Source organism: Chelonoidis abingdonii, chromosome 3, assembly GCF_003597395.2.
Source record: "Chelonoidis abingdonii isolate Lonesome George chromosome 3, CheloAbing_2.0, whole genome shotgun sequence".
Lineage (NCBI taxonomy): Eukaryota > Metazoa > Chordata > Testudines > Testudinidae > Chelonoidis > Chelonoidis abingdonii.
In genome coordinates, this window is record NC_133771.1 from 164,697,881 (window position 1) to 164,720,809 (window position 22,929).

Here is a 22,929-nt window from a genome sequence, read left to right on the forward strand (position 1 = left end):
AAAATTAAATTAAAATGAAGAGCCCCCTGGACTGGTGGCCAGGACCTGGGCAGTGTGAGTGCCACTGAAAATCAGCTTGCGTGCCGCCTTCGGCACGCGTGCCATTGGTTGCCTACCCCTGTCCTAGAATTTTAGGCATGAGCTTTTAAAATTAAATCAATTTAATAATCAAAGGGGTCAATGTGAAAGGTAAAAGATTTAAATGCAAACATATATTTGAAAATTTCTCCAACTCGCCCTCAAACTCTTTTCTATTTTCCTGGAAAATGTTTGTCTGTTGAAAATTTAATTTTTCTACAAGGGGGCAATCTGTTTCTGAGACTATTGTCTTAGGAACATTGTCCAAGGGCTTTGTTAATGCAGAGATAAGGTTGACTGACAGTGCCTAGTAAAGTTCCAAATGTTGAATTTACCTATACTTAACTCTATTTCCTGCTTTTTCAGTGGTTTAAGGTACATGCTAACTCTGACCTTAGCTCTGCCCCCTGGCGCTGGCTAGAGTCACTTGGGATAAGCTGTAAGTGTCAACCAGGACTGCCTTCCAATAAGCAGACATAAGGAATGGTGTCATTTTCTGTCGTGCGTTGGGTTTATGGGCAGTGAATTTCCCTTATTTTCTGAGGAAGTAGCAGTAGTGAGAGGAGCACCTGGGGTGGCACCAGGAGGATTCCTGGGAACACCTCCCTGCCACTCATTTCCCAGGTCTGCCCATCTCCTGGCCCCTTCTTGCCCCCCAGTAGGTCTGAAGGGGCCATAAGGAGGAAGGAATGGGGTAGCTGCTGAGTTATGAGGTGTGCATCTACCAGCTATGGTGCATATGGCTATGCGGTGCATATCTACCAGCAGTAAGGGGGAGTGGAGGGGAACTTAAGGGCAGGTCTACACTCAAAATACTGCATTGGAACAACTGCACTGATGGAGCTGTACCACCTAAATGCTTTAATGAAGACAATCAGTCTTGATTACATTACATTACCCAAATGCAATACTTACTTGAGTCGTTCATCTTCCCTCCATTTAATTAATGCTATTTTCTTTGACAATACTGCTAAAGTTGAAATCTGCACTCGAGCTGGGGCCTGGGCTCTAGGACCCAGAGCTCGGGCTTCAGCCAAGTCAGCTGGCATGGGCCAGCTGTGGGTGTCTAGCTGCTGTGTAGGCATACCTGAAGTGTGTATGTGGACTTGAAATATCAGCTCTTAAACCTGAAAATTTGGTCTCATGGCAAAAATTACAGAAGGGGCTCTTGCAGAATGCAATTAATGTGCATAACACACACACTCAGAAAGCTGCCAAGGGTAGGGCTCAGAACCATGGTACATGGACCTGCTTGTGTTCAGTGACCACAGCATTTCACCTTGAGTCGCCCACTTACTCTGACATCAGGTTACCTGCAAACACTCTGGCTTGTAATAGGGCCCCAGTCCTGCTACACTGGGCACAGATAACTTCCTCCAGCACAGCCTCTTCCTTCAAGCCTCACTGCACATCCAAATTTTATTCTGAATAACCTTTAAATATTGTCTTTCAAAAGAGGCAGTGGATGCTGGACACTCACTGAGATCAGTCCTGAGGAGGTGAACCCAAGTTTGGGAGGATCAGAGTCCTAGTCTAAACCAGGTATGTACAAAATATATATATAATAACTATAACATGTTGACATCATATGATTTTTAAGGAAGAGTGTGGATGTATTGCAAGAACCCCTGCTCAGACAATCTCAGATATGGATCACTATATCTTCCCCTGATTCCCATGAGGCACAGCAATTTTCAAGACAATAAATGATATGGATTTTAGAGCATGTAGGAAAAACAGCTGTTAAGTAGTGAACTAGTCTCACCTTTAACTATGGTGGTCAATTAGCCCACTCTGATCTAATAATAAAAAGGTCCAGATTTCTTCATTTAGAGCCTGGAAAAAGTGCAGGAAGATGTTCAGATATGAGTCACTTAAACACACAAGCTGAAAAATTGTTCTTATAGAAAGAGTAACATACATTTTCCAGTGGAAAAATCAACTAGAAAGAATAGCTTAGGGGTTTAGAAATGAGATGCAGAGTTTTTCACTGGGTGAAACCCACACAAGATAGTCAGTGACCAAAACTTGTCAGTGTTTTCTGGAGGTTCAGTGGTCTGTATAGAAAATGGATTGGTCTCAATCCAGTTCCCATTGGAGAAGTGTCTGCATATCATATCCCAACACCACCAATGACACTCATTGGCAGGGTTGGCCGATGCTGGCACTACTGTGTCTCTTGCAAAGAGGATTTCTCTCTCCAGGCCTATCAGTCCCACCAGCAAGAAATTCACTTTTAAAAAACTGACTAATTAAGTGAGAGGAAACCAAGAAACCACAACAAGCTGATGGTTAGTCAGGAATAAAGGCCTTGTCTACAGAGGGAATTTTCCCCAATTCCAGCAGTCAATGACTAACCAGTTGAGCCTACTCTGTTTCATGCAGCATTAACCAGAACCATCTAACATGTCTTTAAACAGTGCTCTCTTTGCCAAAACTAAGGGCGAAATCATGTTTATCATAATGCTACTTGTGTGCTGGTTTAGCTTTTTGAATGCGAAGCATTTGTCAACATAGACACGCCTGTGTTCAAAGCAGTTTACTGGTTAGGTTGGTGAAATGGTATCTTAAAATTCAAGGGTCTTTGGACAATGGCAGCACGTTTTATAGAAGTGGTTGGGGCCAAAACAAAACTTCTCCTCCCCACACTGCAGCACAAGTTCACATAGAAAGCTACTTTTCAGTGGTGCTGCTGCACCTGTGTGTGGATACACTTCATAGTCCTTCAGTATATACTGTAACCGTTATAGAGCTCTCCCTCATTGCCTTAAAACTGGAGTGTGAAATAGAGCACAGCGGGAGCCTGGTGTCACCTGGGCATTTTCACTGCTGTGATGTCTGTTAGAACTTCAAAGTAGACTGTAGCCGAGAACAGATCGGTCTTTGATTAGAAACTCAAAAGGGGAAGAGTGATATGTGTTTCCACCTTGGGAAGTACCTCAGCAAGCCCAGGGCATTTATACAAGAATTGTGCAACAAAGTATTGTTAGGTATTTGCAATATTCTCACCTTCCCAGCTCATCACCGTCTGGCATGTATACACCTTGGACACCATTTTTTTTGATGACGGGGCCAGCTAATCAGATGTTTATAGCCCCCCTAAGGTTTGACACATTCATCCCCACCTCTCACCAGCTCGCCTCTGTTGGGAACGTGTGGGTGTCCGCACTCGGCCGGGATATTGTCAAGGCTAGATCACATAATGCCAGCATGCCCAAATCATTGCTCTATGTCTTATTCAGCAACACTTGATATCTTGATGCAGTTGTATTGTTGCTCCAGTTATTACATGTGCTGTTCAGAAAACAACACAAACAAGGGATAAAAGGAACTAAATAGAGCGTGTCTTGAATTTTCTCCTAGAAGAGAATCACTTTAAAAAGGGGGAAGGTTGTTCTTAAGTCTCTGTTCTCAGCGAACAAATGAAATGATAGAAACTGAAATGAGCAACAGGGAATGGATCAAGTGGTGATTGCCTGTTCTGTTCATTCCCTCTGGGGCACTTGGCATTGGGCACTGTTGGAAGACAGAATACTGGGCTAGATGGACCTTTGGTCTGACCCAGTATGGCCGTTCTTATGTTCTTATAATGAGATTTTGAAGAAATGTTAGCAACAGTTTGTATAATTGCCAAAAAAAACACACCCCACCCTATTTGATTACTGTGCACCATTTCAGCCCTGTGGACCACATCCCCCCCAGTGCTTAATTGTTAATGAAAGAGGTGCTGAGGCTCAAGCAATTTTTTTTTTTTTTTAACTTTCATAACTGACATGGCAAGTCCAGAGGTGCCAGGCTATGAACTGCCAAGCCTAGAGCTGTCGGGGCTGATCCCCACTCTGATGCAGGAACAAGGAGGAAGCAGCTTGTGCCTCCTCTATCCAGGAGGCTGCCCTAACTTACACTCCTGCTTCAATTAGCTCTATTGGGTTTTGTAGGAGGACAGGTCTGCTGCCCTGGCCCCAACTCCTCCTTCCCTGATGTGCCTAGAAGGGGTGGTGAAGAGCTGGCAGAGGCTATTCTGCATCTGAGTGGCATTAGGGTATCGTGCTTGTCTGTGGCCCCTTTGTGCTACCCAAGCTAGTGTAAAGGGGCCCCAAGGCAATACTAAATCAAGCTCTCTGGACTTAAGTGGGGCACAGGCCTTGTGCAGATGCTCTGCAAAGTGGTGAATTCACCATCTGTGAAAATTATTCCGTTACCCCAAGTGTCTCTGGGCCCCGCATGCATTTCTCCAAACCCAGTGTCATCATTTTTTAAACTGTGACTATCCTGTTAGTAAACAATACCAGCCTGATCGTCCTGGAAACTGATGGACTGAGCATATCCACAAGGCAGGTACAGCCTGGGCAACAGCCATCCTCATCCTCCCTGACTGAACTAACCTCGTTATCTCTAGCCTGCTTCTTGCTTGCATATATATACCTGCCCCTGGAAAGTTCTACTACATGCATCCATCGAAGTGGGTATTCACCCACGAAAGCTCACGCTCCAAAACGTCTGTTAGTCTATAAGGTGCTACAGGATTCTCTGCTGCTTTTACAGATCCAGACTAACACAGCTACCCCTCTGATACTTTACTCCTGAAGCAACCAGTCTCCCTGGATAAGTCTTTCACAGTGCTAATCATAATAGATGCAGACCCTGAGCGCAGGGAAGAGAAAGGAACAAATGCATAAGTTTTACTAGCCTATGTCACCATACAGAGGCTTCGTATGAACCTCCTTCCTGCTAGCAATAGATGAAGGTTGCATGTTGGGGATAGAATTTATATGAGGACTTGAATCTATTTATCAGTTATGTCAATCTGCAGCCAGACCTGAAAAAGATCAATAATGCTCTTTGAAAGCGTAACAGCTGCTGCTCCACACACACTCTGGTGCATTATCAGTCAGGCCTACTTCATGCGAACACAACCAACAGAAAATGTTACAGCAATCATCTTATTATATAACTCAAGGAATTCAGAGCACAGATGCCTCTTTGACAAGCAGGAATCCAAGGCTGTATCATGTCAATCCAAAAGTAATTTCTTCTAGATTTGTATAAATCCTCCAATTTTACCTGTGATTTGGGCACATGGTATAAGCCAAGGGTCGGCAACCTTTCAGCAGTGGTGTGTCTAGTCTTCATTTATTCACTCTAATTTAAGGTTTCACGTGCCAGTAATACATTTTAACATTTTTAGAAGGTCTCTTTCTATAAGTCTATAATATATAACTAAACAATTGTTGTATATAAAGTAAATAAGGTTTTTAAAATGTTTAAGAAGCTTCATCTAAAATTAAATTAAAATGCTGAGCCCTCCCCCACCCCCCGACCAGTGGCCAGGACCCAGGCACTGTGAGTGCCACTAGCAGGCGTGCCATAGGTTGCCTACCCCTTGTATAAGCAATCCCTGTGTAGTAACATAGAGGCCGGCAAATGTATCATTTCTGTAGCTTTGCTAACTCTTAATACTGGAGAAGCATAAACTCATTTAGGCCTTGTTTACACTGGAGAAAATCCATTATGTTAGAAAACATGTTAAACACGTTCAACAGGATTTTGCCCATAGAGTAGACAAGAACAGTTGTGTTTTAAAATATTAGCTGGTCATGGTTAATCCTAGGCTTCCCCTAGTAGCAGGATCTTAGAAGAACATGTTCATTTCTGAAATAGAATTTACTGATTTACAGTCAGCATACTAGTTCCATCCACTTGGAATTCTGCTAGCTGTGAATACCACACACACAAACAAATTCTTGTCCGGAGTAGGTGGCTGATCTCTAACTAATGAAGCTGGAGAAGACCCAGTTCTGTATATGCTGCAGTAAAGCTCATTCTTTTATAAATCTGAACAAACATTTGGCTAGGGTAGGTGTTAGTCCCCACGATTTAAGATGGTTCCTTAACAATTTTTTCACTTATATGGCAGCTTTTGGTTGAGGATCTCAAAGCATTTTCCAAAGCTGTCAATGTATTATTGTCTTCATTTTGCATATAGGGAAACTGAGGCACAGAGGGCTTAAGTGACTTGCCCAAAGTTGCACAAAAAAGTCAATGGCAGAGCTAGGACTAGAAGCCATGTGTCCTGACTCCTAGCTTCTTGTTCTAGCCACTAGACATCACTGCCTGGTGTCCTGACATTACAGGGTCTGTAACTCCTTGATGATGGAATTTGATTAGTTCAAAATCAAATGGTGGGGCCCAAACAATGTGCATATATTTTTGTAAAGCTATTGCTTCTTTGGAGGAGGCAGGAAAGTGTTTTCAAAAGAAATAGCATGAGAACTAAGATGAAATGCTTCCAATTAGCCCATTGGGAAATGCCATCTATCAGTCGCTTACTGGCCAGATTAAAGGATTCAAACTGCAACTCATTAGCAAGGAATAAGATGATTGAGAAACCCATGAGTGCATATTGATAAACCCATAAGTTTCGTTTGTAACCTGAAATGCAAACCCATCCAATGCCCAGTGCACATACTCCCATGCTCTACAGTGTGAGGAGGGAGGGTATGGAATCTTGAAAAGATCAGGTAATTTACAGGAGAATATTCTGGAGGCGGGGTCTGACTGATGCTGTGCTCCACATTTAACTAGGAAGCACAGCAAACTTGGCCAGATCATTACCAGATGATTGACCTACCTCAGAGCTAGTTTGCCTTTGGAGGGGTGGAGCCTTAGTCTTACACCATCTCCCCCAGGCATAAGCAAGATTAAAAGAAACATGCTGTAGCAGTTGAAAGAGGGAGTCTATCTCCGATCAGTCACGTGTTTGTCTATATTAGGCATTCCTAAGGCCCCAATGAACTTGCTCTCTAAGCACCCGTGTGAATTAGATAAAGTGCTCGCTTTCTCATCTTGCAGTGCAGAATGAGAACAGACTGAATCATGCTAAAGCCACGAATGAACCTGCAAGACAGAACCGTGTTGAAGGACAGTGGTGGTGTGTCCAGGTTGTTTTTGGTTTTTTGTGGTGTAGCTAGGGCCTTTGGAGCATGGCTGGAATATGGTGCTGCCAATGTCTAAGCAGCATGTAAAGTGGTGGAATGCTCACAACGTTTGAGAGGAAATGGTCAGGTGACAAATACTAAAGCAGCCAGAGGTGACAGGGCAGTTAGGCAAAGAGAGAAATTATTATTATGCTAAACAGGGAGACCCAGAATGTGAGTGGACACGATGTGATCCTGTCTATGCTACACAGAATGTCAGGGTTGGAAGGGACCTCAGGAGGTCATCTAGTCCTGGTCAATACATCTTGGGTTGTGCTAAACAGGAGTGTGTGCTTATTACGTTCTCTCTTACAACACAATGGTGCCGTTGGTGTGGATGAGGTATAACTGCCCCTGTAGTAGTGGTCTATAGTCAGATTCTGCTCTCCGCTCCATCAGTGGAACGGTGACAGCATAATTATCTTGAGATAGCTGAATTTGGCCCCCTAAGTCTTTAGAATAGTAGTTATTTTACTTGTAGGCATTTCTATTGTGCTTACCTTCCTGTACCCAGAGCGTGTGAGTGCCTAACACAAGAATGGATGGGGAAATTGAGGCGCAGAGTGATCAGGTAATTTACACAAGGTCACATAGGAAGACTATGGTAGAGCCAGAATTGAACCTAGGCCTCCTGCATCTCAGGTCAGTGCTTGAAACACAAGACCATCCTTCCTCTCATATTTGAAAAATGTCAATCCCTCCTCACCATCTCTCTAGTGCAATCATTTACCTTTTTCTGAACTGTTTGTTATCCCTGCTGGAAATGTCACGAGAGCAGGGCTGGGCTATTGCAAAGCTCATTCCTGGGCAAATGGACAAAATATAAGCACAGTTATCCTCTTCCTGCAGTTACATTTCAGCAGGGATAACCATGGGCATTAAAGGGGGAAAAGGGAGGCTGTTTTTTAAATGAGCGACTCTTTGCCCAGGGCTCTGCCTCTCTCTCTACCTTATTGGTCCAAATGATAGCTAGGGCTCTGTGGCAACATAGTTCTACATAAGATTCTGGTCATGCTGTTAAAATGGCATTGTGGCATTCTGTTCATCTTCAGATCCAATGTTCTTAGTGTAAGAGTAAAGAGATTTTCTCTCCCTCCCCCCCTACACACTGTAATCTCTGTAAACTCCTGCTGAATCTGAGAGCCAAGCTGGGTTATTTCTGCCTCCCGCACCATCACCAGTAAATAAGTCCTTCTTGGGCTCAGAGATGTTATAAGCTGGATTTACTGGACAGTTCTCTTGATGCATGTGCCAACTCCCTAATCAGCTGTGAATCTGAGTATACAAAAGGTGCTATTTTCACACAGCCACTTTTTGGACCACTGCCACAGTCACCAAAGTCAAGACAGGGCTGCTGGAACTCTGTATCACACTACAGGGCTCGGATCTTTGATGGGATAGGAGTAACAGAAGCATCCTAGATGTTGTGGATTCACTTGCAGACCTTAAAACCCAAGCTCTGTTCTGCTCTAGGTGGGTGTTAAAACCCTGATAACATTGTCAATGAGAGCAGACAAAGGGCTTGTCTACACACAAAAGATGTTCTGCTTTAAGTATGCTGGTATAGTTAAAGAGGTACAATCCCTCTAGTGTGGATGCAATTATACTGGGAAAAGGTGCTTTTGTATAGGCCAGTGGTTCTCACAGTGGTACTGCTGACCTTTACGCACTGCAAGCATTGCAGTGTGACCCCCCACTTTATAAATTAAAAACACTTTTTTTTTGTATTTAACACTTTTATAAATGCTGGAGGGGGAAGCGGGGTTGGGGATGGAGGCTGACAGCTCACGACCCTCCATGTAGTAACTCGCAACCCCCAGTTTGAGAACCCATAGCTATTCCCATATGGAAAGGGCAATAAGCAGTACCAGTAGGTACATTCATACCAATATAACTGCATCTACACTACATGTCACTATTTGGGTAAAAAAAGCACACCTCTGACCAAAATAGTTATATTGGCACAAAAAACTGCGTAGACTAGGCTGAATATTGCAATAGCATGGATTTGCACCAATATCTTTGGTCAGCATTCTCCCTTCCTGCACTATGGTGCAGCAGACAGTTGAGTTCCTCCCCAGAGGTAGCTGCATTTCAATGGTGTTCTATGTATATAATTTAGGAGTTGCTTTAGGATCCTTGGGCTAAAGATACTACTATCAAAGAGCAATTACACCCCTTGCACAGCAGATAAGGTTTTGTTCCCAAGAAAACAACAGACTGCTGCTAGTGAAAAGTGTGTCTTATGTGGTGGGGTTTTGTTATCACAGCTCTGTAAATGAAATTTAGAGTAAAATTTTCAAAATCCCTAAACGATTTAGGAGCCTAAGTTCCAGTGCCTTTCCATGAGATTTAGGGTCTGAAGTGCCTAAGTCACTTTTGAAAATAGGATTTAGGCTCCTTAGTTACCCGTTGGCCTTATCTACATTGGGGTTTTAGCCACCGGTGCGGCTGCAACAACGTATGATTTACACCAGTAAATCGTTACACCAGTATGCTAAAACCCCTGCATAGATAAGGTCTAAACTGCAGGCAATGAAAGTGCAACTGACCCTCATAGAACTCATCCTGACACTCTCTTGTTCACACTGAGATGTATTTATTCTACCAGTAGTTCCAATAGTAAGCTCTTTCATGAGAGTTTGGCAGAATCAGGACACACACACACACAGAAGAATAAGGGTGTGTTGTGTCAACAGTGCTAGGTTAAAACTTTGAGTTTGTAGCCACATGCTCTCAGGGGAACTGGTGCATTGCTGGGGTCCAGTGGTCCATACATAATAGGGTGGGAGGGGAAGCTGGGCTGCTATAGAACTGTAGGACATGGGGGGTGTTTTTGTTTGTTTGTTTTTAGGACACTGGGGATAAGTTTCGTGCATTCAATAACCTCCCAGCCAGAGACTGTTCTCATCCTCCCATCTTCTGTAGATTGTTCTGAGGCTGGCATTATCCTCTGATAAACATGGGCTCCATCCTGCAAGGCGATGAGCTCTCTCCAGTCTAGTCCCACACCTGGCAGGAATAGGGCCCCGTACTATGATGTTCCTCCATTTACCTCAGTCTCAAGCATTGAGGCACCAGAATGGCTTCCACACTCCTCAAAATGTGACGAGTAAATCATTGCCTGTGGGGGCTGGTTGTCCTGAGAAGGGAAGACAACTCTATTGACATTCTGCAGCAGTGATAAGGGGAAGGTGTCTGCCTGGTACAATGGCCACAGTATGCCAGAAGCCTTGGCTTCTGATCCCATGTCAGTGACCTTCCACACTGATCAGGGAACCTATTTGACCTTTTCCATGCTCTTATGCAGGCTTTGTATGTAAACTGGGGATTCAGAAGGATGGTCAGATTAATTGTCCCTCCACTATTCAGGTATGTCTACACCAGAGGTCGGCAACTTTTCAGAGGTGGTGTGCCGAGTCTTCATTTATTCACTGTAATTTAAGGTTTCGCGTGCCAGTGATACATTTTAACGTTTTTAGAAGGTCTCTTTCTATAAATCTATATTATATAACTAAACTATTGTTGTATGTAAAGTAAATACGGTTTTTAAAATGTTTAAGAAGCTTCATTTAAAATTAAATTAAAATGCAGAGCCCCCTGGACCAGTGGCCAGGACCTGGACAGTGAGAGTGCCACTGAAAATCAGCCTGCGTGCCGCCTTCGGCACATGTGCCATAGGTTGCCTACCCCTGGTCTACACTGTAGTTGGGAACGTGCCTCCCAGGCTGAGCAGACAGACTTCTGCTAACAGGGTTCAACTATCATGCTAAAAATAGCATTGTGAACATTACAGCATGAGCAGTGGCTTGGTCTAGTGGCATGAGGCCAAGTGCACCCAATCCCCTGGATCCTAGCTCAGCTGGCTAGCCCGAGCCACCACCGGTGCCGCAACAGCCACACTGCTATTTTTAGCATCCTGTCAGTGCTGCTTTGTGGCCTCACCTGTTCCTGTTTTGTTCTATTCTGTACAGGTTCTCAAACTATCCAAATCACTGTAGTACTTGAGCACCTTCCAATAGCATGTGAAATAACATGGCAAAGGCCACGTCTATCCTAGGAGTACAGTACCGGTATATGACACGGGCAAAGTGCCCCTAGGGTGGATGCAGCTATAGCAGCAAAGCTGCATTTTGTACCTATAGTAAAACCACCCCCTGTGAGCAAAACAAGACAGTTTTGCCAGTATAGCTGCATCTACACTAGGGTCCTCTGCTGGCACAGCTATGTCAGCCAGGGATCACAGCTCATCACATCCATGACCAACATAGTTATGGCAGCAGAAGTCTGTAGTGTAGACCTGGCCTAACATTTGTCAGATGTGGTTCATTCACAACAAAATGAAATTCAACAAAGACAAATGTGAGGAGCTACACTTAAGGAAGAAAAATTGGTGGCAGCAGCACTGCTGAGAAGGATTTGTGAGTTGTGGTGGATCACAACCTCAATATGAGTCAGAAATGTGATGCTGTTGCAAAAAAAGCAAATGCAATTTTAGGTTGCATTAACCGAAGCATAGCATGCAAATCACGGGAGGGGATAGTACCGCTCTACTTGGCGCTGATTAGGCCTCAGCTGGAGAACTGTGTCCAATTTCGGTCACCAGTGTATAGAAGAGATGTGGAGGAACTGGTAAGGATCCAGAAGTGAATGTCAAAGATGATCAAAGCGATGGAACACAAGCCATATGAGTAAAGGCTGAAGGAACTGGGTATGTTTAGTTTAGAAAAGAGGAGATTGCGGGGGGAGGGAGGGAGATATGATATCAGTCTTCAAATACTCGAAAGGCTGCCATAAAAAAGATGGAGAAAAGTTGTTTTCTCTTGCCACGAAGGGCAAAGCAAACTGCAGTGGGTTCAAACTACAGCTGAGAAGATTTAGATTAAATATCTGGGAAAACTTCCTAGCTGTAGGAGCAGTAGGACAATAGAACAGGCTGCCTAGGGAGGTTGTGGAAGCTCCTTTTCTGGAGGTTTTCAGAAGGAGGCTGGGTAGCCATCTGTATTGGATTGTTTAGCAACAGCAAATCCTGCATCTCGGCAAGGGGTTAGACTAGACAACTCTTGCAGTCCCATCTGACCCTTTGATTCCATGATGCTTTCTAGCTTACAGTCCCCAGGGAGACAATTGTGTGCACAGTGTAGGGTTTTGTTTTAATACCGTTTTTTAAAAATCTGTGCAGGAGCTGCTAGTTCAGACTGCAGATGTGCTCTACTGCTCAGCTGTAGATGTGTTGCTGCTCTAATGACATGCTGGGAGGGGTAGCCGTGTTCTCTTAAAGAGGGACATCTGCTGTCCAGTGAAGGGCGGTGTTAACAAAGCAAAGCAGCATGCACACACATACAGAAGTGACCACACATCTTTCAAGGGAGGATCTCAAATCGCTTTGCAAACATTATTTCACTACATCTCGGAACACCTGTGTGAGATAGGGTGTCATTATCTCCATTTCACAGATGGAGAAACTAGAGAGCACTGGGGAGTGCCACTCAATGAGTCAGGAACAGAACTCAGGTGATCTGACGCTTGGTTCCCTGCTCTCATCACACAGCATGTTGCCTCTTTCCACTTTGTTGTCAGTTCTCTTTGATGGGAGGGGAATTATGATCCTTTAAGAAGGAAAAAGTGAGTCTTGTCAAATGCTTAGTGCCCTTCATTTTTTTTATTTTATTTAATGTTTCCCAGCAATTTATTGGTGTTTATTACTGCAACAACAAAAATAGATGAAAGTTGGTGGGGAAAAACATTCATAATTTTTCTGGGTAAATATCAGGGTTTATTTTGGTGGACGGAAGGACGGGGGGGGGCGGGAAAAGTAAGTAAATAGATTGAATTCCATTCATCAAAGCATTGATGTCATTTGCCACAGAACTAAAACAGGACTCAAAACACAATGTTTAAAGAAAACAATATATCTCTAATCCCCACATACAACTTTTCATTTGAATAAACAGTTTACTATTGCAGACTTAGAACTATTAGCCTATAAATATTTACACTTAATTATTGGGCCACACCATTTGCACTGCATACACTCAACTCCATCTTTTTCTCCTGTTGTGGTTTTTTTTTAACTTTTTTGAATACTTCCATGTGTTCTGAAATGTATTCTGATACAGATTTTCATTTTCTTCCCATTTTAGTGTGTCAGATCTTTAAACAGTTATCCACTACACATTTAAGCTGTGAGGTGGTGGGCATGAGATTCATCAGTACGTTCAGATATGCACACACTTCAGAGCTTGTGTGTGTGCCTGTTCATTTTTTGTGTGTATCTTCTAGACTAATCCATAGCCTTACTTCAACAGGCAGCTTTTCATATACACACAGACTAATGTATTATCAGAATACATATATCTCATGCAATGTATTGTATTTTCCTAATAAAACAAGTTATTTTTAATATATATTTGAATGATACAAAAGAAGGGTGAAAACTGAAAAAAAACAAATAATACTTTTTGTAAAACCTGGGATTTTTTCAGTAAAAATTGGTTTAAACTGAAAATGAAAGGACTTACTAATGCTGTAATTGGGGAGGAGGAAGAGGGGGTAAAAAAAGAAATTCAGTGTCAATTGCCTGATCAGTGTGATGGAACTATCTGATACTTGACTCATTCAAGTTCTCCTACTGCATTTCCAAATTTTTACTGCTAGCTCCAAGATCTTCTTGTCATGTCCTCATGCTGCTTTCCATCATGTTTGTGCATATTTAATTGTCCGATCATTGCATTCCACCAAGTCACTCAAGTAGCTGGCACTGCAGGAGATGCTCCATCTTTTGAGGCGCTCTGCCACAGTCCCAGATATTGGGGCCAATGAAGTAGCCCACTTGATCATTGCGTCTCTAGGTTGTCCAACTCCAGTGTGGAGTCAATTAAAGCAATGCCTTATAGTCCAGGGCTAGTCTGCACCGGGTGGTGGATGCTTGACTGGGAACTGGATCACACAGGCTACAGGGCCTTGTTTGTCATAATTGACCTCTTGTCTGTTTGTGTGACAAATCAAAGGGTTTAACGGTGACAGGAGAACTTTGTCATGACTTCAGTCAACTCAGCACCAATGTTATATCATATAGCGGATGTCTTGGATCTGTGCATTGCCTTATGTGCTCAACTCTATTAGCAACTTCCCAGCATATATCAGGAGGAGCAAAGATGTAGAGGCTGTTGATGTGGATAGACTTAAGGTGTTCTGTAATATAGCAGCAGGCAGTGGTAAGTACAGAGTCTAGCTTCTTTGTGTGAGGGGATCCTCCCCACACTACGCAGGTGTATTCAGCAGAGGAGCAGCAAAGTCTTAATGCTGTTGATTGCAGAGAGAGTGGGTAACCGGTTTACTGAGAGTGTTGTTTTGCATTCTATCCTTAGCTTTCTCAATGTGGGCTCTAAAGGAGAATGTGTGGTTGAGAGTAACACCAAGATATTCAGGATTTATAGAGCGAGTAAGTTCCGTCCCAGCCCAGCTGATACTGAGTTTGTATTTGTCCTTTGTTTTTGGGCTGGAATGCACTGACTTGTGTCTTTGCTGGGTTTGCACGTTGTTGCTTGGCTGCGTAATACCTTTCTAGGATGTTATGTGCATTCACCAGAGTACACTCTCTCTCACACCAAACTCCTTGTGTTGTGTGGTGATTGTAAGGTGGATAAGGAACTGGTTAAAGGGGAGACTCCAACGGGTCATACTGAAGGGTGAACTGTCAGGCTGGAAGGAGGTTACTAGTGGAATTCCTCAAGGATCGGTTTTGGGACCAATCTTATATAACCTTTTTGTTACTGACCTTGGCACAAAGAGCAGGAATGTGCTAATAAAGTTTGCGGATGACACAAAGCTGGGAGGTATTGCTAACACAGAGAAGGACAGGATACAATACAGGAAGATCTGGATGACCTTGTAAACTGGAGTAATAGTAATAGGATGAAATTTAATAGTGAAAAGTGCAAGGTCATGCACTTAGGGATCAATAATAAGAATTTTAGATATACACTGGGGACGCATCAGTTGGAAACAACAGAGGAGGAGAAGGACCTTGGAGACAACAGCAAAGTAATTGGTTTTGATTGCAGGAATATGACTATGAGCGGCCAATGCATGATATGCCATTTATAAAAAAGCAATAATGCGGGTTTTTAGGATGCAATTCAGGTCGACTTGCTAATGCTGTATTTCCAGCCCAAGCTTAAAGAGGTGTTACCACCATTGTATAAGGCACTGGCTCGTGGAGGACCTCACCTGGGTAATACTGCGTGTAGTGGCTGCTAGTTTTTTTTGTTTTTATTCTGGTCTCCCATCGTTTAAGGTAAGGATGAATTTTCAAACTGGAACAGGGTTCAGAGATGGGCTTACAAGGATGATCCGAGAAGGAATGGAAAATCTGCCTCATGAAAGGAGACTCAAAGAGTTGGCTTGTTTAGTCCTTAACCAAAAGAAGGCTGCGGGGGGCATATGCTTGCTTGTATAAATATCAGACAAGATACCAGTAGGAGGGAGGGGGAATTTATTTTCAAGTTAGTACTAATGTAGACACAAGCGCAAATGGGTACCAAACTGGGACAATTCGGAAGTTTAGACTGAAATTAGACAAAGTTTGTCATACACCATTAGGGGATGTGGAAGTTTCTGGAACCAAGCCTTCCAAGGGAGTAGTGGTGTGGCAAAAGACATTATCTGGCTTTTAAAAGACTAACGCTTTGGATAAGGCTTTTTTATGGAGGGGGATGGTATCATTAGATTACGGTTTTAATTTTTGGCAATGGATCTTGGGATTATCAGAGTAAGGTCCTGCTCAGGTGGTCTATCTTGAGGATAGTTGGATGGGATGGGGGAGGAAGATCGAAGTTACTGCAGAAATTCATTCGGGAGACTCCACAATTTGAAGACTTCAGTAACTCGGACATAGGTTAGGGGTTGTTATAGAAGTGGATGGGTAGGGTTCTGTGGCCTGCTTTGTGCAGGAGGTCAGACTAGATGATCATATTGGTCCCTTCTGACCTATGAGTCTATGAGATAATGCAGCTTGTCCCAGTGTAGCTTGGCTGGTTGTTTGTGTCTATGTTAAATAATGTAGGTGCTAAGACACTATCTTGGGGGAGGCCATCCTTCTGTCATTGTCACCGGCTGTTTTCCACAAAAGTTCATGAAGAATTTTCTATTCTCTAGTGTGGTCTGCATTAGGTTTATGAACTGGTGGTTCTTTGTCGCTGTTAGTACCTTGGCAAGAAACTTACAATGATTGACTGAATCATAGGTGGCTGAGAGATCAACAAACACTGCTCCCAATCAACCCACCTTCAATATGTTGTGTCAAGTTCAGACGCTGTGCAGTCCATCACTGACCTGGGTGAATACCAGTCTGTTCACTGATAAGCAGTGGTTCAATAACTTGTGTAAGGTGACATGACCATAACAACTCAGACAATTTTAAAATATGACACAGCAGTGAAATGGGTCAAAAGTTTTTTGGGGCTGGATGGTTCCATAGCAGGCTACAAAAGAGCTGCTAGCTTGGTTTGCCACCAGATTTTCGGTATCTTGAGCTGGATGAGAGAGAGATTGAACATATTTAGGAGCCACTTCCATGTGTGAGGGGTCGACATTTTTGATTTGTTTGGTCTGGATGTCATTTAAGCCTACTTCTTTTCCTGTTTTCAGGGAACTGATGCCAGCGTCCAGTTCCTCCATGGTGAAGGGTGCTGTAAGATCTACATTGCTGGATGTATCCGGGGGCCTTTGCCTAAGTGATGACTAGTTGGTGGTAGTCTGCTTAACCTGCCTATTGAGTAGCATTTGGTGGGCAATCCGACCAGTCGAGATGTTGAAATAGCCACTTATCTTTGTATTGTCAGAGAGTCTGTGTGGCTTTTTTGCTCTGTGTGTGGAGTAATGCCGAGAAGCACTTTTATTTCCTCTGGTGAGAACATGGTCATCTATGGCTGACAAAATACTGTGGGGAGAGCAAAATGTTTAGTAGCTTGACTATGTAAATACAGTAATTGAAGGATAACTAGTTGGGTGAAGCCACTTCCCAGGTTTTGTCTGCACCAATGTTTCTCAACCCGTGATTTGTTTTATAATTATATGGTCAAAATGCAAAAGTAAGCCGTTTGTCAGCAAGAGGGTGCTGTGACACCTCTATGTTCTTAAGTTTGATTTTGTAAGCAAGTCGTTTTTAAATGAGGTGCAACCTGGGGGTACACAAAGCAAATCAGCCTCCTGAAAAGGATACAGTGTCTGGAAAGGTTGAGAACCACTGGTCTGTACTCCAGAGCCTTGGCTGGAATAGCTATGTTGGCAGAGCCCCTAATGCAGATGCAACGTATGTCAACAGAAGCACTTTTCTGTCAGCAGAGTTGTCTACTCTGGGGGTTTTGCCGGCATAGCTATGTCAGCTCTGTGTGCGTGTGTGTGCGTGTGTCTGTGTGTGTGCGTGTGTGCTTTTTTCACATCGTTCACTGACGTAGCTATGTCGGCAAAACCGTATAGTGTAGAACAGGCCTCAGTTTACAGAGAAGAAACAGAACTAGTGTTGAATGGATGGGAGCCAGGATTGGTTGTACTATCCATCTCCATTGAAAATAACGAGGAGTCCACATGCCCTTGCAGTCATTTTACTGGAAAGGTAAGAGCTGTTAGGTCCCCCGCCAAAGGAGAAGAGGGAGGTTCGCTGCAGTAGCTAAGAAATGTTTGCTAATTTTTACTTGCCTGAAAGAGGGGGCCGGAGTGTACAGTATCAAGCACTATTGCCCAACCTCTTCCAAGAGAGGGGGTGGGCAGAGGTGAAAGTAAGCCAGTACAGTATGGTACAGCGTATCGGCAAGAGCCGGTACACAGCTGACCATACTGGCAGGGGGCAGCCTCCCCAGGCCAGCAATTTAAAAGGGCCCTGGGCACCAGGCAGGAGCAGCTGGAGCCCTGGGCCCTTTAAATTGCTGCCAGAGCCCCACTGCCAGAGCCCCAGGATAGTGGTGGCAGCTGGAAGTCCCTGGCCCTTTAAATCACTGCCAGAGCCCTGGCGCTCCTGGCCACCTCCCCAGCTACTGCTACCATGGGGCTCTAGCAGTGATTTAAAGGCCAGGGCTCTGGTGGTGATTTAAAGGGCCCGGGGCTGCCGCTACTGTAGCTGGAACCCTGGGCCCTTTAAATCTTGATTTGAAGGGCTCAGGGATTTAAAGTCTTCTGACTGAGGCCCCACCTCATGCTCTGGACCCTAGCCCTGCATACCTGTAAGTCCTTTAAGGTACTTTCACCCCTGGGGGTGGAGAAGCCACTAAATTATCACTTAGCCATATTATGTACACTTGTATGGTGCTTTGCAGTCAACTATGAAGAAAAAGTCTTTACCCTGCAGAGTTTATAATCTGAATTTAATTAAAAAGAAAAGGCTACAAACAAACAGAGTACAGGAGAAAAGAAGAAGCAAGTGCAAAGAAAAGAGTAGGAAAGACATGTTTGAAAGCTGCTGTGTCTGGTACCAGGCGTTGTGTGGAGACCCCAGATGCCAGAGTGAGTAACTAATATCCTGTTGCCATGCAATCTAGGAACGGACCCCAAAGGCTGTGAAACTTTTCAGCCGTGGCCAACACCAGAGAAGTGGGCATCTCCCAGGAGACTGTGGAAGCCAGGGACCTAATGAAAGAGGAGCTGTCTGCATTTACCATGAAGGAGATTATAGTAGTGTTGTCCCAGCAAAGCCACTTTAGATGTTCTCTTGACAGCCCTTTTCAAATCATGTTGATAGATGCTGTAAAAACCCTGCCATACAATCTTCCTTGATGGTCCCTCTTCCTCCTCTATGAGCAGAGCCATTTATTCAGATCTTTCAGGGCACAAACATGAAATTCAGGTTAGTCAATGAAGACATGTGAAGGTGTCACACCCCTTCTCAAGCTAACCCTGAGCCAGCACAAATGTGTGTCTCAAATCAGCAACTATAGGTGCTAAACACTTCAAGGGTGGAGACTATTTCCCTAGCTATTGATTCACAGAGTTGTTTCTGGGACAGATAGCCAAACTATGCACTTGCTAACAATATTCATGTCAGTACCCGCTACTCCGTAAAGTCAACTCTATCAGAGGAGCTCCTTGCCTTACGGGAGTGTCCCAATGTGGTTAAAACATTGTTTGATCTTGTACTTGTTTAGCAAACTTCCTACCAGCACTAGCAACATTAGGCTTGTCTACTCTAAATGCTACAATGGCACAGCTTCCCTCAGGGGCAGCTCTGTTTTTTGCCTCCCCAAGCACAGCAGTCAGGCACCCTTCAGCGGCATCCCTGCAGGTGGTCCGCTGGGGACGCAGATTCGGCGGCATTTCTGCGGGTGATCTGCTGGTGCTGCGCCTTCAGCGTACCTGCCGCCGAGGTCGCAGGACCGGCGGACCTCCTGCAAGCATGCCGCTGAATGCTGCCTGACTGCTGCCCTCGCAGTGACAGGCACGCCGCCCCAGGCACGCTCTTGCTTCCCCACTGCAGCTGTGCCGCTGTAGTAATTCATTGTAAACACTACTATATAACCTGGTAGGAGGGGTTCTTCTGTCAGCATAAGGTAATCTACCTTCCCAAAAGATAGAAGCTAGGGTAGACAGAAGAACTTCAGTCAAGCAAGCGCTATCTCCACAGAGCACAGATCAGGCCATAGGAAAGTTTTACCCAAATGACTATGTCAATAACAGGTGTGGTTGTTTACTGACTTAATTATGCCAGCAAAAGCCAGGGTAGAGCTTATTTCACGTGGCCAAAGCAGACTAAACTATACTGGTATAAACAACTGTATAAACAACTGTATAAACAACTGTTGCCAGAGCCTGAAGGTCATCTACATAACAATGGTGATTCTTCTGCACCTTGTGAGACAATTTTCACTAGGGCAAAGTGATGGGGTTACCATATGGCTGGGTTTTCCCAGACATTGCCTCTTCTTTGAGCCTCCATCCAGGCAGATTTTTCAAATAACAGAAAATGTCTTGGATTTTTGCAGAGCAGTCGCTGTGACAGACAGCCACCAATCAGCACCTACCTGTGGGATCCCCTTCCCAGGTTTGGGAGCTGGGGCCTAGGTGGGTGGGATCCAGTAGCTGTGGCTGCAGGGGAATGGACCAATCAGCTGCCAATTCAGGGGAGGGACTAATCGGGAAGCAGACCAAGCGGGGCTCTTTCTGAGCTGCAGTGACTGCTCTGCACCCATGACAGCGAATGACACTGCCCCCCACCTCCACTGAGTCCCCCTGCTGCAGATATCCCCTCCAGTTCCTCCACCTATACTCCTCCAGCTCCCCCGCTCCCCTTCAGCCTCCCTCCTCTCATAGTGTCCTCTTTTGGGGAACCTGAAATATGGTAACCCTAGAAAGTGGATGTAAAATGCTTATCTGGTAGTGCTTTACACTCATTTTGCATTGACCTAAGTGAGTACATGAGCAGGGCAACAGTAGGACTGAACAGTGCTACCACCAAAATAGCTGCACTAGTGGAAATTTTTTGCTTGAATTTCCTCCCTAGAACCCAGAAGGGACTGAGCTATGTTTTAATTAGGTTTCTGATCTGTAGTACAGCCTTGCAAACTCTAAAGATCCAGTGTGATGCAGAGACACTATTAAAAATACTCTTTGATCTCGTACAGTGCAAGACTAAACCATGCAAATGAAAAGAAATTAGGGTTGTGCACTTCTTATGCTTCTACATAGAAGTTCCTCCCTCTTTTTTTTTTTTCCTCCTCCTGCTGCAGCTTATTTTATACCTTAGTAAAATCAGGATTATTGAATCTGGTCTTTCCATGTTTTGCATTAGAACTTGTTGGAGGTTTCAGAAATGTGGATTAGGAATTCTCTCAGCTTTAATTGAGAAGTAAGAGATGCTGCATCTTAACAGACTTATTTTTCTCCCCAAGATTTGTAGGGCTATCAAATTAAATGGGTGTTCATGAAAAACAGAGATTTAAATTCTTCTCAATCAAGTTTCACTTCTTTGGTGCTGTGATGTCATAATCCTAGCAGTTTTCCAGTAGCAGAAATCTTTCCTATGATAGTCTTTCAAAGTGGGGAAAACTAAATTTCTTCTGTAAAAAAGCAGAAAAAAATACTTAAAACAACTGTTTATACACAATAAAGTAGCTTAGGCACAAACTCAGTTTGTCTTTGTTTTGCATCTTTAATAGTCTTGGGAGCCTGCCATATTATAATAGTCAACATTGTTGATTTTACAGTATAGTTGGGACCTATTCCCTGCAGGGAAGGGGCACAAAATTCAGGTTGATAAAAGATCTAAAACCTTAGGCTCCTCTTCCTAGTCTAGATTGTGCTCACAAAGCATAACCCTCAGGGACAAACAAACTAAACAAAAAAGAAAGAAACAAAGAAAAACAGAAATATCCTATAGGAAGAGACAGAACCTTAATGCTCTGGAAGAAGGTAAATTCTGCCACCACTTAAGTGTGAAATTTAGCTGCCACTGCCAGGCTTAATAGAATTCCCCTCTTTCATTTAGTTTGAGTTTCTATCATAATGGGGGAGAGAGGGAAGGGCACTCTGATTGGCCAGGGACACTCTCATTCAGTTTAATCTCTTGTAATAAAAGGTACTAGTCTAGAGCTTCCTTCTTGCATTACTAGAGCTCAGGCCTGGCATAATTCCAGTGCTGCTAGGAACATTGTGTTCATGGCTGTCCCACTTACTAAGGCTGGGACAAATGACTGCCATAGCAGCTGAGCATCAGATTTCCTCTGTGAATGACTGACTGACTGCCTCAGCCTCTTACTGTTCTGAGCCTGCAGCAGAGGCTGGCTGTTCAGAGATGTGCTGTTGAGATAATAAAAATACTTAGGGTTGTCAACTCTGACTGAAGGTATTCTGGGAGATTTTTTCCCCCAACATGACATAATGTCATTTTCTTAAAATATCCTATTAAAATCTCTTGGATTGCTTTCAATAGTCGCTGGGAGATTAATGCCATTTCCAGGATACTCCAAGCCAATCCTGGAGAGTTGGCAACCCTGAAGATACTTAGTTTGCTCTAGCAGAGCTGACATATTAAATCACAGGAGTACTTCACGTCACTTCTTTTGGGGTAAGAGGAGGTCTGGACCCCTCCTCTGTTAGAAATTGCTGGATGGGTGGAACATAACCCCCTTCCTTGTAGGAAGGTACAGACTGGTGGAGGAGCCAGGGTGTTCACTCTGACTGCCTTGGGAGGAGGGGCCTTTTACCTTTAAATACAGGGCTTTCTTCTGCTTTCCCCCAATCCCACTGTCAAGAAAGTCATTTGGTGGAGTGAGGCAGTCTTGTACGAAAGTATTTGATGGGATCTTGGGATGGAGGATGCGGGGGCTGGTCCATTGATATAAAGCACCTAGTCAGCCTTTATCTGTTATCTCGGTTTATATAATTAAATCACTTCTTTTGTGTTACATCTTGTGTTTCCAGGACTGTGCTTTTTTATGGATGCCCCTGCTGTTGCCTCCCGACCTCTCAGAGACTCTGACCTCTTCTGCATTTCTTTTCCTCTCCAGGATCAGTGATTACTAGAGCTGAGGGCATAATATATTTGGTGGATATAGCCTTTCTATGCTATTTGTGAATTAGCCACCAATTGCTAATCATTTCCTCAAATGTATAAACTATTTGCAATTATTTTGTCAGACATTTATGGCAAACATTTATTAATCGTAAGTGCTTGGTATATGAAATTTGAGTTGAAAACCAAGGGAGGAGAAACTGGTTTTGTAGTTGGCAAGCCACATATCTACACCAGCGACACCATCACAGGACCTAACCAGATCAGCCACACCATCACCGGTTCATTCACCTGCACGTCCACCAATGTAATATACGCCATCATATGCCAGCAATGCCCCTCTGCTATGTACATCGGCCAAACTGGACAGTC